The sequence below is a fragment of the Pezoporus wallicus genome, unplaced genomic scaffold (assembly GCF_028554395.1).
Source record: "Pezoporus wallicus isolate ANWC-B61680 ecotype Strahan unplaced genomic scaffold, APGP_CSIRO_Pwel_v1 contig_4131, whole genome shotgun sequence".
Taxonomy (NCBI): Eukaryota; Metazoa; Chordata; class Aves; order Psittaciformes; family Psittacidae; genus Pezoporus; species Pezoporus wallicus.
This window is the reverse complement of record NW_026641950.1, coordinates 4495961-4511892: the sequence shown is the minus strand read 5'-3', so window position 1 is coordinate 4511892 and position 15932 is coordinate 4495961.

The window sequence follows — 15932 nt, the reverse complement described above, 5'->3', positions numbered from 1 at the left end:
AGATCATCCCTTACATTTGGTACATGACACACAGCTGGATTATTTGTTCTGAATGTTCTTTATAAATGCAGCCTGTTTTCATAGAAAACCATTTCTGAATTGACCCTGCCTTTCTCTGAAGATATCTTCCTGTTTTCTGAATGGTTTTAACAATAATTTAGACCACTGGACCCAGTCTTCTAAACAGCCTTCTACCAGCAATGCACTTTTGATAAGAACTTCTGGACACATCAGCCATAATTCCTGGCTGATAATTCCACGATATAATCCCTGACAAAAATCTGTACACATGTCCAGCTGCCTGATCCTAGCAGTTTGCCCACAGACTGATATGAAAGCTACGCCTATATCACAACAGGGGGCAGATGGTAGCCTGGCCAGACACACCTGTGGCAGCTTAGATTTAACTAGTCTGGGTAACCAAGTCCAGGGGAATTGTGCTGCTGTTTTATTTCTGGGGCTCTTGGCTTCCCTTGAGGAGATGTGGAGTGCTGGATCTTTACTTCTATCACAAACTTACAGTTAGTTTGAACAAAAATGGTTGACCAGAAGCTCCTCTGTGCTACACGTCTCACCACAAAGTATTCAGAGTTCCTTTACAGATACTGTGGTAAGAAGATGAAGAAATAATTTTAACACATGGGAGACCAAGCCCAGGTCTGTTTCTGGATTTAAGCAGTCAGGATGATGTTTGGCTGTATGTCTTTCAATCAGTACCTTAATTATACAGAGGAGCTGCAATAAGTTCTTGTTTTAAGCCAATAAGTTCTTGTTTTAAGCCAATAAGTTCTTGTTAAATCACTGTAGCAATTGAAATCTTTCACCAAAGAGAAAACAGGCAGCAAATTGTCTCATTCTCTTTCTTGGTCCTTATGGCAAAGTGAGTTGCATGATCTTTAGCAGAGATGTTGCTGGAGTACATCATAGTGTGGAAAGGTGAAATGTGTCCAGCACAAGGCAGGGTAATCCATTCCAGATTCATGTGTAATGCAGGGAAAACAGGTGCAAACAATTGAGCTTGCTGTCAGTAAGCTATGGTGATCGCTTTTGATATCTTAATCGTTAGTTGATCCATGTGCAACATTGGCAACATCACTGTCATAGCTGACTGCCTTCTGCACATCTGTAAACCTTTTCTGGGTGCTTCTTGATGTGTGTGTGAGTCCACCAAGTCCTGACATCATGAGAAACTAAATTGGGCATGATTGCTGTCATTTCCGTTTTCCTGCTAGAAGACCAGAGAGTTGACAAATGTCAATAACTGCTAATAGCTCACTACTGTTTGTCAGATGCCACACAGGGCAGGCATGAAGAGAAAGCAGTGTGTTCCTCTGAGCACCACTCAGCAACCAATTCATTCACTGCTATCTAATTGTTTTTGCAGATAAAGAAGTTGCTGTTGCTTCACTTCATGACACCCTGGTAACAACAGCTCAGCATTAAACATGTTCCCACTGTGTCTACCGACCTCCAGCAAACCCTACTGCAGATTTCCTTACAGGTAATAACAATAGTTTGAAAACAATTTTTAGGCTACAGCACAGCTTTATTCATGATGCTGTCAGCTAATAAATTAGCCACCTTTTCTCTTTTTCTGAAGAAAACATTATCACAATTATAGACACCTAATTTATGTCCTCTCCGCAAAGCATAACATTGAAACTGGTGACAGAGGCTGCTGTGGTGGATGTTTCTATCTCCAGGTTACACTAACTTGAGGATAGCAGGTTTCTACTGCTCAATAAGATTTGTGTATTCTGCTCATCTTAAATGCCAATTAATTTTTGCAACAATAAAATGGGGGTTTTGTCTCTACAGCCAGCTTGTGTTCACAGCAGGATTCAGGTGAAAATTGTGTCTTCTCAGAGGAAGGCTTGCTCATACAAAAATATAGCCAATGCTCTACATGTTTCATTTATTTCCTTAATAATTGTTTTGGATTCCTACCTATTTTACATTATGATAGTGAATATTTTGACTGGCTATGTGATACATTTCAGTTACCATTGAGTCAATCTGGGCTCCACTTATTAAAGAATAATAAAACAAACATTAACTCTAATTACATTGAAGGTGAGAAAGAGCCAACATGTGTTGTTGCCTCATCTTCTCCATTACTATAATACCATAGCAAAGAACTACAGAAATTCCTGCAGTTATATGTAACCTATCCATTGACTTCTCTGTATTATCAGTTTTGGAAGGAGCAGCCAGACTTATAGAAGACTATCCGACAGAATATTGCTGTTCTCTAGAAATCAGAGCTGGAAATTGCTATGAGATGTTATTTAGTCTGCTCCTGTCCTCCCACTCACAGGAGGATCATCTCAACAAGCTCTGGGACATGTTTCCTAAAGCCTTCCCATAAGGAAGATGTCTTCCATTTTTTTCCTTCAAGAGTCTGTTTAAAAAGAGATTTACCTCATGCATGCCAGGACACAGATTCAAACAGAGGATTAACTGTAGTCCTTCTGTTAGACTGTCATTTCCTAATCTATAAAACCAGGGGGGATATCCTTGATTTTCAAAAATTGATAAACCTTGGAATTTAGGGTTGGGGGCAGTGGGTATCCAAGTTTCTATATATTTTATAAAACAGTTTTTTTTATGCATACTATAATACATAAATTCATATAATTCATAATATAATACATAAATTCATTTAACATATGTATATTGACAGATATGTATAATCAAACTTATTGAGACATAATCATAAGTAGCCTCCAATGTCTTTCTAATGTCACTGTCACTGTGAGCATCTAGTTAATACTCATCCCAGTGCTCCTGGGATAAAAAAAGCAGTACTTTTGTGCATTCAGATTTCACATCAATCAAATTTAGGGGTGTTACAGGAAAGGGCACCTGCACCCATACTGGCACAGACAGCGATCAGATGATCTCACTAATGAATTCCATTTTATTACTGTAATTAAAAAATATGCTCTTCCCTTTCTCTTTTTCTTATTTTCTTTTCAGGAAGTTTTCAGAGATCCTCTTGTCTTGACTAGGAATCTGCAGAGTGATCTCTGGTCCCAGGAAGCTCCTAGCTTACAGTTTAGAAGAAAAGCACTAACTGGTTTTGTTTGACATATTTTCACAGGCACAAAGTTCTGCCTATTCTCTCTTTTTGCAAGTTACATGTTTTTATGTTCTGCTATTTTTCCCCATTGGAAAGATTTTCCTTCTTGTGGTAACCCTTCAGAGCACCTGGCTCAGGAGAGGAAAAGACAGGAAAGCTTGATTTATACAGGATGCCAGTGACTTTCTTCTGGCTGTGAAATTTAGCTCTGTCCATCTGATGCCTTTTAAAGCACAACCATGTGTGAAAAAATAATGAATCTTTTCAGCTTCCTTTACCTTTTAAAACAAAAAGGTAATGTATTTATTTTAAAAGCTGATTGCTTTTTTTAGTCTTATATTTCATTTCAAAATATATTGCTTTATACAATATAGATCATTTAGGATGGATGCTGATAGGTAATACAGTAGTATGCCCTTCAGGATTATATAATATCATAATTAAATATTAAAGCATTAGAAAAATGTATCTGGACAACATGATTGACTTTTGAAAGAAAAGCCTCGTAAGACCAGAAAGAATTCATGTAATTATATGGAAAATTGTGACCATGTAGCAAGTCAAGCCCAGCTCTACTCAGTGACATAACACCACGTGTGTATTCCCCATCCGGTCGCATCCATCCTCTATGAAGCGTGCTGCAGTTTGCACCTAACCGCATCTGCACTTTGGATCACCCGTGGCGCCCCAGCCTGTGTCTGCCAGCAGCCCATTGGCTCCCAGCAGCATGAAAATGATTCAAGAGGTGCCACAAGGGAGCCCAGCTGGCCAAGCCATACCCTGCTGCTCAGCACGGGGTTTCTCTGTATCAAGGAGTCACGGAGCGTGGCCGGAGCCCATGCCCTCTGCCAGCACAGTGGCTGCCTGGCAAGGAAGGAGAAGGGCCAGTAATGCTTAAAAGAATATGCAAACTGCAGACTGGCAGGTGCAATATTATGTTTGGCTCCCATTTTGGCTGAAAATGTGTGACAGAGTAAGTGAAGACAGGTAAATGAGCGAGCAGGAAAGTGCCAGGACACTGTGTGTGACCATTAAAAGCCTGCTGCAGGGGGAACCAGGCCGGGCTACATTGCAGTGCTGTGCTGCTGCAGAGAGGCTGGGAGTGTTACAGGCTTGAGGATCAACAGGGAGATCAGAAATCTGACAAGTTTTTGGTTTGGCAGCTGGCTTTATCAAATAGTCCAATACCTCAAACTTACAGAGAGTAACAGGTTTTGGCACATTCAGCTACATGCAGCAGTAATGAGACATAATATCTATATTAGAATTTGAGATGGAAAGATACTTATAGCTGATCAGATGTCTTCAGCATAGACTAAAATGCTTAGTCTGAAGAAGAGTCAATCAAGGCAGTAAAGATGGCAATCAGTAAAACCTTGTGTGGTATGAAGTTGAATGGGGAGCTGTAGCAGAGTATACTAAAAATAGGTGGCATCAATTAAAATTAGTTGGAATTATGTTCAAAGTGAGTAAAAGAATCATAGAATCAGAATAGTTAGGGTTGGAAAGGACCTTCAGATCATCTAGTTCCAACCCCCCTGCCATGGGCAGGGACACCTCCCACTAAACCATATCACCCAAGGCTCTGTCTAATGTGGCTGTGAACACCACCAGGGATGGAGCATTCACAGCTTCTCTGGGCAACCCATTCCAGTGCCTCACCACCCTTACAGTAAAGAATTTCCTTCTTATATCCAATCTGAACTTCCCCTGTTTAAGTTTTAACCCATTACCCCTTGTCCTATCACTACAGTCCCTAATGAAGAGTCCCTCCCCAGCATCCCTATAGGCCCCCTTCAGATACTGGAAGGCTGCTATGAGGTCTCCACACAGCCTTCTCTTCTCCAGGCTGAGCAGCTCCAACTTTCTCAGCCTATCTTCATACAGGAGGTGTTCCAGTGCCCTGATCATCCTCATGGCCCTTCTCTGGACTTGTTCCAACAGATCCATGCTCTTTTTATGTTGAGGGCACCAGAACTGCACACAATATTCCAAGTGAGATCTCACGAGAGCAGAGCAGAGGGGCAGGATCACCTCCTTTGACCTGCTGGTCACACTCCTTTTGATGCAGCCCAGGATACGGTTGGCTTTCTGGGCTGTGAGCGCACACTGAAGCTGGCTCATGTTCATTTTCTCATCAACCAATACCCCCAAGTCCTTCTCCACAGGGCTGCTCTCAATCCATTCTATGTCTAGCCTGTATTTTTGTCTGGGATTGCTCCCATGTGTAGGACCTTGCACTTGGCATGGTTAAACTTCATGAGGTTGCCGTCAGCCCACCTCACAAGCATGTCAAGGTCCCTCTGGATGGCATTCCTTCCCTCCAGGGTATCAACCAAACCACACAGCTTGGTGTTATCAGCAAACTTGCTGAGGGCGCACTCAATCCCACTGTCCATGTCACCGACAAAGATGTTGAACAAGACCGGTCCCAACACCGATCCCTGAGGGACACCACTCGTTACTGGTCTCCAGCTGGACATTGAGCCATTGACCACAACTCTTTGTGTGTGGCCGTCCAGCCAGTTCTTTATCCACCGAGTGGTCCATCCATCAAATTGATGTCTCTCCAATTTAGAGACAAGGATGTCGTGTGGGACAGTGTCAAATGCTTTGCACAAGTCCAGGTAGATGACATCAACTGCTCTGCCCCGTCCATCAGTTCTGTAGCCCCATCACAGAAGGCCACCAAATTGGTCAGGCAGGATTTGCCCTCAGTGAAGCCATGCTGGCTGTCACCAAGCACCTTGTTGATTTTCCTGTGCCTTAGCATGCCTTCCAGGAGAATCTGCTCCAAGATTTTGCCAGGCACAGAGGTGAGACTGACTGCTCTGTAGTTCCCTGGGACATCCATTTTCCCCTTTTTTAAAATGGGGATTATATTTCCCTTTTTCCAGTCATCAGGAACTTCACCTGACTGCCATGATTTTTCAAATATGATGGACAGCTTAACCCTATCCCTAGTAAATGCTTAGAACATAATGGATGCTGGGAGGTTACATGGATTTAAGCACTGATTGTACAAACTCAAGGGAAAAACTCCACTGATGCCATCAGAAACCCAGATTATTTGTCTAGGTGAAGACTCTAAGCTGCAAACAGATTTTATCACTATTTGCTCTGTTCTCTCACATTTCTGTAAACATTTGTCATTGCACACTACTGAAAACAGAATACTGCACTAGATTAACCTCTAATCTCCTGCTTGATATCTATATAGTCTTAATTGCACTGCAGTAAAAATGGGGGGACCAACTACTTTAGTGGTTAGCTGGCATTTCCAGTTTTCTGGAATGAGCCCTGGCATCTACTCAGAAAAACAAAAGATTTTCTAACACAGCCAGATGTGGCGAAAGTAATTTCCAATTCTCCTCCAGTCAAATCCAATCCTTTGGCCAACTTCTTGATCACAGCATTAGCATTTGCCCTTTTTAAGTGAAGAACTTCCACTCTTATCAGTTTGCTCAACCGGGTTCACCACAAATCTTCAGAAACTCCTGTATAGACAAAAAATGTCCACCAATTCAAAATTAAGGGGGCTCCACTGTTGAATCAATAGAAAGAATAAAGAACACTCTTGAAATTCATCTACAGGCGAGATTATCATAGACAGCTAGGATTGTGCCAACATATAAGGAACCAGAATGATCCAAAACCTGCAAAAGGTTGTCCTTGACAGCTATAGCTGGGCTAGCCTTTACATTTGTAACTCACATCTAGGAGACTCTGGAAAAAATTAATTGTTCTGGAAGAAGCCAGATAAATCATGTTTTAAATTGTTTTTGTGGGAAGGGAGCCCTTTAGTCTATTAACAAATGGCTTGCAAACTGACCCTGTATTCTATTTATGTATTAGCTGAATAGTTTAATGCATTTCAGCTTTTTCTGAGTTGTTCCAAAACAGTCTGTCAATGGTTGCATGAGTCATAGGTCATTGTTTCTGAGAGCTGATTGGATGACTGCAGTTTTTAATACAGAGACAAAATGTGAAAAATAGCACCCAGAGAATAAAACACTTAAAAAGGTCTGTGCCAAAAGATTAATCAATTATGGTGAAATGCTTTCCTTGGGAGAGTTACAGCCTTTTATGCTGTCTGAGCACTCAAAACACATGGGTGACATGACCTGCAAATAACAGTTAGCTGGATTCACCACTTTACCTTGGACTGTTTCATACTCTACAGACATATCTTTTTTACGGTGCTTGGGTCAAGATATAGAGCATGTTTCTTTCTAAACAAATTTTTCATTGACTCCAAGCTGTTAATGGCAGACAGTAAATGCATGGCCTTGACTGCTATTTTCTGAGCTGTTTCTCCTTGCTTCTCATACACTGAGGAGAGGATGCACAAGAGGCTTAAGTTTAAGAAACACAAAAGTCCTGTTACAGAACCACACGCCTCTAACTATTGGTGTACAAGTGTTCAGGGTGTGTCACTCCTGCCCCAGGCAGTGTCTGCTGCCATGCACTGGACTACCCTCTGATGAGCCTCAGAGGTACTCACACACCACACAACAAGTGACTCAGGGCAGGAATCTCCCTCCTGGGGCATGCTTTCTGAAACCAACACAAACCAAACTATTCCTTTATGCTCTAGCAGGTACAAAATAGTTTTTTAAGAGCCTCAGCTCCTCTGTGTTAACACATCCATCTTGGAGTTGCCTGTCCTTTCCTTGTCCTTGCCAGCTTTGGTTCTTCCTGCCCTTGTCTTAAGGGATACAGCTTTGCATTGTTTGAAGAGTTCCCCAGAGTTGCTTTCCTATAAGTGCAGGCAGTGAGTCTCCAAGATCATCTGCAAGCCCTGCCACAGCTGCTCTCTGGATCATGGTCACACCAAACGCACCCACTTAGCATCCGTTATGGCCACAGTTTACCCCCAGGATGCTCCCATGAGCCATGTGCCTGCTTTGGAAGTTTGTAGCCACAGTGCCCAAGCCATTCTTCCTGACAGCCCTGTTGACCCTATTCCTTGAGCAACCTACCTTACCTGATTTCTGCCCTTGTGCCAGGGCTTCAGCTTGCAGGTACATGCCTGTGTTATAAACTCTTTCCTCTTGTACGCCATGAGGACACTTTTCCAGCAGCTCTTTCCACCAGTGAGTAGGCTGCAGTCACTCAGTAAGTATTCAGGTTGACTGCTACAGTGGGGGCATCTATGTTAGACAGACATCTATCTAATTACCACAGTCAGATGAGATTTAACCCTTCGCAGTCTACAAACTCTGGAGTAAAACCATGTTTCCAGGAGGCCAAAGCAAGCACGGAGGGTATACAGCCTAAGAGCCCAGGGCTTTCTTCAGCATCACAAAGCAATAATTCATAAATCACTATTTTAAAACCAGCAGTGGGTTTTAAATCCTTGTTCAAGTGCTAAATGTTCGGTTCTTTGACCTAAATATTCAGTTCTTTGGCTTCTAAGCCATTAAAAAGCCTCTCTCTTCATGTTTCCATCACAATTTTTGAGGACCTATAAACTTGTTGGGGTTTACTTTGAATTTAAAGTAACTGGATTCTCATGAAACTCTCCCTGGGACTTTTAAGAAAAGCACCAAAAATTGCAACAGCAATCAGTCTTGAGAAGCAGTTACACTGCCTTTCAGTGGCATTTAACTCTCACATAAATCACATCATTTGAACTGATTCTTTGACTCACTATTAGTGATTCCAGAACAAAAACCAGAAAAGTAGTTGAAATTTAGGACAAATCTACCACAGACTGAAAGAAATGGTTGTGAGATCACTTGCACTGCCGCAAGGATCCCTGGGGGAGGTGGTGGGAAGGGTGCTTGTAAGTGTAGTTAGAAACAAAGTCAGTTATACTGACTGTTGGATTTATCAGTTTATTTACAACCTTTCCTAGACTATATAGACTTTATTTTTCAAGTGGCTAGTTGATTTTTAGCACCTGTATCGGTGGGAGCTGAATTTGAAACATTGGGAAAGAAAAGTTGTTGGCACTTCCTGAAATAAGGCTGGTTTCTCTAAAAAGGCAGGAGGAAATATCCTCATTATCCATTCAGATCATTCATCTTGCATAGATCCTGGGGTCTTGCCTGATTCCTGCCAGTTGTACATCATACATTTGGGACAAACCTTCCCTTTTGATGTGAAAACAATCCACTAAGAAAGACTCTTCTACAACCCCTTCTCATGCCCTTTCACACTGAGAGACTCCATATTGTTTTGCATTATCTGGGATCTGTGTGAGAGAGAAAACGCTGTGTGATATTTTTGTGCTCATTGCTTTCAGAATACTCTGCAGGTCTATGAAATGCATGCGCCAAAATTATTTTAACTTTTAAAGGGCCTTTTATTTAGGACCATTAAGTCACTTTGTATTTGAATTAATGAGCAGGCCACCCAGTCCCTCAAACAGATGATATCGAATTAGACAGCAGTTGTCCATATACATTAGACTTGGGGAGAATTTGAGTCGCCATTTGCCCTGAAAGCATCTTTTAGGTGCAAGAGCTGAGAGCAGGGGTTGACTTGACTTGCTGCTCTTCAGATCATAAGCGTCTATAAGGCAAAAAAATTCCAGAGACATTTATGTGAAGTTATCTGGAGCTGTTCCCTTAGAGCAGTTTGCCAGCTGTTTGGCATTGGCATAGGAATATAGAGGAGCTGCAGCTAACACCAGGGCAGATGCAGTACCCTGGTGAGCATTGAGAGTTGTTCATCAATGGTTTGTTTCTGGGAATGGATGGTGACAGGGCAAAGTGGAGGATAAGCCAGCTAAATGTAGCGTGTATGGTCAAACACTGCATCTAGCAAATATCTGGGTCATAAAAATTAAGCTAACCTTCCAAACCACTTCTTTCTACATGGACTTGCATCTATCTATTCCTCTTTGAATGTATCAGCAGATGGACTTAATGGGCTAATACATGGGCTTTTTTACTACGTCATATCACCGCAGTCAAATCTTCTGGTACTAGTTGGCATGTCTAAAGAGAGGAAAGTTATACTACTTGGAGGATTCCTAGATCAAATACATCACAGATCAGTGCTCCTTGGGATTGATGGGCCACAGACAAAAAGAGCAGATGATCCTCACATTGGAAGATCTTCCCCCAGAAGTCCCCCAAGGCTATGCTTGGGTTTTGGGACACCAGAATAGCTTTACAAGGACTCAGGGTCACATTGCTGTCTACTTCACCTTTTGCTCTACATTTAAGTAGAAGAAACGTGTAGTTTAGTTTAACCACCTTTGCAGGAATGCTTGAGAATTTCCATGTTTTCTCCTTAAATCTATTTCCCTACTGTACCTTGTACTCATTTTTATTCAGATCTTTGTTTTATTTTTGAGTCAAGAGATCGTATCCCTGGAGGTAGATTGCATAGTTGTGAAATCATAGAGACCAGAGAAACAATCCCATAAGTACTCCCCAGGGCATAACCAACATGGAAACTGACAAAAAATGTTCTCCAAGGCTGGTGCCTCACAGACAGTTACAGCCTTCAATGTTCTGTCAACTTCTGTCTTGTATATAAACCATAAGACACATGGCCTCTTTGCATCATTATTTTGCAGCTGTTTTTATTGCTCCATCATTGACACTAGAACTTGAAATGGAGGCTGGAAGTAAAAACTTTCACAGTTGCTGAAAACAGTGATGGTTGATCTGCCTTTCTCGGGTTCATAGGTTTTTCTTTATTCTATAACTGGCCTTCAACCTGTTCAAAATTAGAAAAAAGTAAAACCTTAACTGCCATGACACAAGGGAGAGCAGGGACAGCTTGAACAGAGCCAGGGAGTTGGGTAATCTTTTGTTTTCAGAGGGAATTCATCTCCTCTATAGTGTGGTCCAGTTTAACACATGTACAAAAGAGGGGAGAGAAGCACCTCTTTAACCTGCCTAGAAAGACGATTTCACCCCACCCAATCACCTTCCTCCCCATAAAGGAATGTTATTTAATCTGACATTTTCCATATATGTTACAGAAAGCAGCTGAGTGACTCTGGCCACACTTCTTTGTCCTGCATCTGCTGGTGGTGAACACTCAGGAGGAAGTGAGCAGGTCAGGCAAGCCTCTAGAAATCATTCTAGAGGTAAGAAGAGCTTCTCATTGCCTCAGGCCCTGCAGGATCAGCACAGGCCACTTTCACTGCAGTGTCCTTCTGCCATGCCCTGTGCTGTGTGCTGAGGAGAGACCTAAGAGCTGGTCAGGGCAATGGGTGGCAGCCACCTCAGCAGGAGGTACATGGTGAGAATTACTCTGGCTGCTCTGCAGAAATCCCTGAGACATAAACACCTCTCTCCCTGCAGCAAAACCCCTTTTCCAGGGGAAAAAAAAAAAAAAAAAAGTAGTTTTTTTTTAATAAAAGCTGTTTGCATCATTTTGGCAGGCTAATTTTTTTTTTTATAATTCTACATAGAATGATTTATTTCTTTTACTCCATCTTCAGACCAGAATTACCAATTTTAGTTCATGTTTCTCTGTGCTTCTAGTGGCCTTTGGCCATGTACTCCACAGTCAAGTTTTAAGGATGGCCATAAATACTTTTACTACTAGAGAATAATTTGGCTTTCCATGCCAGAAGCCAGAGCCTGCCCCTGAGATACCTTTGCTAAGGTAAAAAGCCCTTCCCATCCCAGACTGATCAATTTCAAAACCTTCCCAAGCATGAAGAGGAGGACCTCTTTGATACATCCCATCTATCTGCCACAGAGATCCATCTTGTGACAAAGTAAACACAAGAAGTTGTCAAGACGCCTTGACTTTCTCTGGTTAGCATTATTCACAGTAGATACAGTGGTTTTGTGAGGGGGTTGAAAAGGCTTTAAAACGAAAGGTAAAGTCTAATTGAGTAAGGTTGGAAGGTTATTTAGATATATATCAATTTAAAGCTTTTGATATAACACTGTGATGTCAGCTTGGGTTAAACCTTTAAGATTGAGACTGAATATAATAAGGATAGTCCATCACGGGGAATGGGGTTTCCAGAGATCTGTAAGGTTAATCTAAATTATCCCGGAGATTAGCTCTGAGACAGTGAATGGTTCCACAAACATCATCACTGCTGTACCAAGCAGCCATGTGATACCTTCAGACCTTGGTTAGCATTTGCAAGGAGACTAATACAGAGCTCACCAGTGAGGAGAGGACATAATTTTATAGGTGAGGCTGTCACTCTCTCTCAGGGTGAGTTATGGGGCTGGGCTGGCAGTGGAACAGGAGCATACAAGTTACAGGTCAAGCTCTTCAAAGACTGTCAGCTCAAGCAAATCCACTCGGCAAATTTAAAGCTCTTCACCCTGAAGCGTCAAGCAATTTATTCTGCTTTAGAAGAGAAATAAGATGTGACCCTGTATCTTACATTTCTAGCTACTATCTTTGACTTATTGTTGTCATCATTCAACCACTTTGTGAGAGGTATGTAGCATCGCTAACATGGAAAAGTTCCCAGAAAACTTGTCAGTACTTACTCTGCAAGATGAAAAGAAAGATGCTAACTAAAATAGCTGCTCTTGGACACCATAAAGTGCAGTTTGCTGTCTGCAGATCTTTGCTACAATGATTTAATCCAGGGAATTTTTTAATAATTAACTTCATATACCCCTATTGAACATATGTGCCTGAAAAATGACTGAGAACCATGACTATAAGTAGCAGCTGTGTATGCCATTGCCCCCACACACATGCACCCATGGTCCTGTACACTCACCTGATGAATACAGTTTCCTCACTACAATAAAAACGTCAAGTTTTCACTTTCTGTTCCTAACTTGTTTTATAAATTACGTAAGGAAAACCTCCACATATTTGCTTGGGTGCAATTTTAAGGGAGCGCAGTGGATGTGCATTGCCAGAATGCAATTTGTGTGGACACAAAAACACTTGCAACAAATTAGGACAACTCAAAGTATGTAGGGGTGAAATGACAAGGACAACATAAAATCATCAGTGAAAACAGCTAGATTTTAATTAAACATTCAAATAATACCAGATCACCAGTTACTTTCAAAATCATATTTTGTTCATTATAAGCACTATCCTAGCAGAAAATTGATGCAGGGTAAGAATTCAAATAAAAATAATGTGTGGTTATGGAAGGATTCTGAAGTCAAGACCAGTGCAGATGCTCTGATTATTTTTACTTAATTGCATTTTTCAAGTGGTGAAAGAGGAATAAACAATGCATTATAATTCAGGTAATGTTAAACATAAGATTAAAAACCTCTCTGAAACCAGTGGATTTTCATTTCAAATGCCTAGAACTACAGAGAACTAGAGGTACACATAACAAAAGCAGATTTCTGTTTCATGAGTCTTATCTTGTACAGACGGACTTTTACAAAACCCTGTACTCATCCTGCACAAAATGGAAAATATGTATGAATCAAGGAGCAGGAAAGCCTGTTTCTTACAGAAGCATCTATGGGGATTTCTGTCCTGACATTGGCCCTTTTAAAATCATTTTTCATATAAGAACATTTCACATTATTGATACTCTGAGTGCAAGAAAGGAGGAGATAGCTATGGCCATTCAGGCCCCCTCACAACTCTTTGTTACCCAACACTTAACTGTCATCTGAAATGCTAGAAGCTTTGAAACATGCAGGTTTCATTTCTAGCCTCTGTTAAGAACTGAAATTGTCAAATGCCACAAATAAAATAAGAAAGGCAGTTGGTCACATTTTCATCTCAGTTTTCCAAATTCAAAAAATGTGGACAGGTTGGACAAGCTTCAAGTGAACACCCAAACGCTTCAGAGCAGAGGTAGATCCAAACCAAACCAAAAGCCTGGATTGGAAACTTCCCACATTTCATAGACACTTGGATTCAGATCCAAAAATCTCTGTGGGGCACATACGTAAAAAGGGGTGAATCAAAACCATGCCCAAATCACCTTTCTTTACTTCTTGAGTCTGAAGACATTTGAATCTGAAACCAAGTCTGAACATTACATCTTACATCGGTCTCCAGACCTTAAGATCTAAGCACAGATCCTAGGTTTGGCCAGAAAAAATCAAAGGTTTGAACCAATAATGTTGAATTGGCTATGACCCTATGAGACAGCGTAATTGTGTCTGCTTCCAAAGCCAAAATATTTCAGATGGCAATATGAGCTACTTTATTTTTATCAGTTAATACAGTGGCAGCAAAAGGTTCAGCCCCAGTAGGCTTAGTTTTTTGAAAGCAACCGTAATTTGGAGCTGTCAGTTTGAGACACCATACACTCAGTTTTCGTAAAATGCGTAAAATTGTGAAAATTGGAGTACCTCAGAATTACTGTCCTTTCCCCCCCCCCCCCTTTTTCAAGTTTTAAAATGTCAGATAAAACAATTTAGAGAAATATGAAAATGTTGCCACTATAGACATTATTTCTGTAAAATATCGGCACATGGTTTGCTGTTTTTCCCCTTCTACGTAGTGAGCATTTTTACAAGTGATGCCTGTATCCTCCTTAAACTAATACAAACAACAATCATTCGTTGCACCAGTTTTCTTAGAGTCAGGCTATGAACTAGCCGCTAAAGCATAAAGTACGTGTTTCACAAAGAGCAGCCCGGCGGGCAGCCCCGGCCTCAGGAGAGGTGCCCACGCGAGCTGTGCGTGACCGCTGCCCCAAGGGGAGGTGGAAGCGAACGCCCGGCCTTCGCCGGCGCCCCTCCCGCGGGGGCGCAGCGCCACCTGCCGGCCAGCGCCGCTCAGCGCCGGGGGCTGATGGGTGATGGGGAGAACCCCGACCCCAAAGAGAGCCCTTCGTTCAGAGCATAACGAGACCAAGCTGCGTGCACAGGGTACCACGGGCCTCTCCACAGCCCTGCATGTTGCTGCAGCTCCGCATCAGGTCGCAAAGCTGAATAGCGAACTGACTCGCAAAAATCCCACAGATTTAGGCGTTTCGGAGTGAGGAGATTCCCATGGCGAATGCAATGCAGGTCTCTCAGGACTCGGGGCTTTAGGATGTCTGTGTGGTTTAGTATTGGCTGTGTGTTGGCTCAGAATATAAATAAACGGTATACATGGGGTAAACCGAGGGTGGTATCTGCCCTCGGAGAAGGAAATAGGTGTGACCAAATCAGCTGAATCAGTAGGGAAATTAAGATAGTGCTGGTTTATAAACTGAGGCTCCCATTGACTAACAGGGGTGAATTTACAAAGTGGAATCAGCAAATAAAGTAAATACACAGTTTTACATGCTTCTGTCATTTATAATCTCTGTGTAAAGTACTGAAGAGACATCTTTAACTTCAGTTTTGATCCATTTACAGTTTTCATCCTTTTATCCCCCCTTGTTAAAATGTCTTTGCAGTACTCCAAGCAGTTATACAGTCCTTGCAGAAATACAGTGACAAAAAAAGTGGCTGCTATCCCAAAAATAAAGACCAAAAAATAAGAACTTCCCATATTTCGTCCAACAGTACCCTCCTGTGCTTAAACTGATGTTCAACTAACTCGGATTTCAGCAAATAAGAAATCAGACTGCATTTAGGATAGATAATGCTTACTGATATTTAGAGCTAATAATCACTGTTGCTTAATCAGAAAACAATGCTGTGGCTCAACCACATATTTATCCACAATGGAGTCCTGTTGCTGCCTTAGAGGGTTGGCTCCTTTGGCAGCCGTGGAATATAACTTTCTTCAGAAGGTATTCATTTCAAGTGTGGGAACAGACCGAGCACAGGGACTGACTCAGTCTTTGATGTTACATGCAAGCATATTGTAGATCTCATCAGATGTAAACAGCTAACAAAGAATCAGGCTTTTTTTAACAGTAAACTATTGCAGCCTTCTCTGAGAATGCCTGTCTGGAAGTAAAGCTCTTCAGAAGACAAGTTAAAATATCTATGGCTTCTAAATTACTTTTACCTTCACTTTTTTACTTTTTCTGCAT